Raw genomic sequence first — 2,735 nt, forward strand, 5'->3', positions numbered from 1 at the left:
TGTAATCTATTAACATGTTAAATAGGGTGTATACCTTTTTTCATTCATTCATTCAACCTTTATTTAAACAGATAAGTCACATTGAGCCTCGAAGACTCATTTACAAGTGAGACCTGTTTGAACAGACAATAAAAAGTGGTGAAAAATAACACATAGGGTATGGAGACAAAAAAAAAGTCCTAACATGCTTTTAACCTCTGGTTGAAGGTCAACAGCGTGATAATGAAAAAAAAATCTTGCACACTAGTCAAGTCAAGTCAACTTTATTAATAGAGCAGAACCTGTTATCAAAGTGCTTAACAACAACAATCAATGGGAGTAAAATTAAAGAGAAAAAAAAATACAATACACTAAAAATAACTGAAGAATTAATAAAAAGCATTTAAAACATAGGATCACAGAACAAAAAACACGAAATCAATTTACACTGTGTGAAATGCCTGTGAGAACAGATGTGATTTTAGCAGGATTTGAAGTGAGGAAGGGAGGTGGCCTGCCTCATGTTGGGGGGGGGGGGGGTCGTACCTGTTTTTGGGGGCCATGACTGAAAAAGCCCGATCTCCTCCTCTGAGCTTCAGTCTTGTTTTTGGAACAGCCAAAAGCAGCTGATCGAATGATCACACGGCCCGAGAGGGAACGTAAGGTTCCAGTAGCTCAGAGAGGTAGCACATAATGAGGCTGACATTACGCACGGGGGGGGGGGGGGGGGGTCAAGGGCGGTTAGCATGAGGCACTGCAGAGTTCAGATAAAATCATTCAGTTCAAATAGTTCCCTCTGGAGAGATGCATACATACTCGGGAGGTGCCGAATACGGCCAAGGACGAATCCAAAGCATCCTGAAATGATGACAGAATGTTTATTCAGCTGGGCTCCTCTGAAAAGTTCACGGAAATTCCTTGGTAGGAGGGGAGGGAGGGACAGAGCTTCAGATTTAAAAACTTCCAGGCAGGTTGAGATAAGATGGCCTGTCAAGGCCAGTCAGGGAGCCGAATGCAGATAAACAAGATTGTTTTGGGGACAGGCAGAACTTTAATGACATCTACCTTGAGTCTGTGTCGGTCCACTCGGTTCTGAAACGTTCAAACTACATGGCCACACCATTGGACCGTGCCCGAGAATAATCCCCGAGATGTGTTCCATTCTGCCAAAAGCATTTGAGTCTGGGTGTTTGAGGCACGAACCAAGCCTTCATATAAGGCAGGTAGCCTGATCGGGTCCAAATTTTCTGCTGACGACTTCCTTGATTGTAGATAAACTAGGAACCAGCCAAATCCAAAAAGCAGGAACCAGTTCTCATGAATCCAATTAAATATGTGTCCTTAAAATCTACAAATGGCAGCAGAGATAGACACATCATCAAGTCTTCCAAGTCAACGAGATATTCAGCTGCATGTGTGCCAACAGGGCAAATCGGCTCACCTAAAGCCTGTCTTCTCTTTGAAGAAATGTTATCAATTGTGTTGAGGGAGCAACTGACCAAATCCATAGCAGATTTATGATTCGGAAGATTTGTAGAAGAGAGGCTCTAAGCAGATTCACAGACAGGACAGAGCAAAAACAAAGCAGAGATGGAGAGGAGGAGAAGACGTCCGCCCTTGACAAGAGCAAGTGTTGAAGTGCCTGCCATAAGGTGAATGCTGATAGAAAGCAAAACGGCATTCAAAACAGATGAGTGGTTCAAGCAATATGTATGTGCTTTTTAAGAAACTAACACATCATAAACCACACTTTAAAATCAGTGTTCGGTATGTGTTTTTTAAATATTGTTATTTTGATGGTTTGCCTGGAATTAGTCTGGTGACAAAACTGGAGTGGGGAGTCAAGGTGAGGTAAGGCACAATGTGGCACATGTCTATGAAGATCCCATCTCCTCTTTTTTCCCCAAGAGTTAAAGTGTGAAGATTGTTATAACAATGTCTAATTAGCAAACATAGCGTGTGCAGTTTATTTATTTATTTTTTCCTATTGGGGGACACATCAACCGTAATGTCCCAGTAGATATCTTCATCTAGAGTCAAGGTAGAATTATAAATAAAACAAAGTTTGACTTGAAGGTTAAAATTAGGCATAAATTGATTTTAAACAAATAGAATCTCAGATTGTTTAAATTCTTTTAACCCTAAAAACCTGTTAAATTACAGCCATGCGACCTTTTACTAATGTCTGTCATTATGATGATACTTGCAGAGTATTTTCTAAGGTGGTATATGATGTAAAAAGTTTGAAAACTTCTCTAAATTATCTCATTATTACAAAATATGAAGGTGACCACACAAATGGGGCACAATGCTAATCTCTTCCATAGATTACAGTTTAGGAATTACGTAATATGAAAAAGAAAAAAGAAAGTGTCCAGATGACATGGTTCAACTTTTTGGGGATTTATTTACCTGCATGATTGAGCCTACTTACTTTTTTTTTTTTTTTTACCATTTTGTCCAGGTTGTCCTGGAGCTGGTTCGGTGAGTAGTAAGTGGATATTTCACCTATAACATTTGATAATTATGCACTGATGATCAATTGTTTTAGACTGATCATCCTCTATTTTGCATGTGTAAGGCCATCATGCTGCCTGGGAACTCAACAGCAGACTGGTTTGAAACACGTCAATAAGGTGCTATTTAATACGACAGATCCTGTTGGCAGGCCTCAGACTGATGAAGTCTTTTGGATGAAAGACTAAATGTTTCTTGCAAAACAGAAATTGTCCAGATGACATGATTGAACTTTTTTT

Source organism: Nematolebias whitei, chromosome 2, assembly GCF_014905685.2.
Source record: "Nematolebias whitei isolate Nwh7 chromosome 2, NemWhi1, whole genome shotgun sequence".
In the NCBI taxonomy this organism is placed as follows: domain Eukaryota; kingdom Metazoa; phylum Chordata; class Actinopteri; order Cyprinodontiformes; family Rivulidae; genus Nematolebias; species Nematolebias whitei.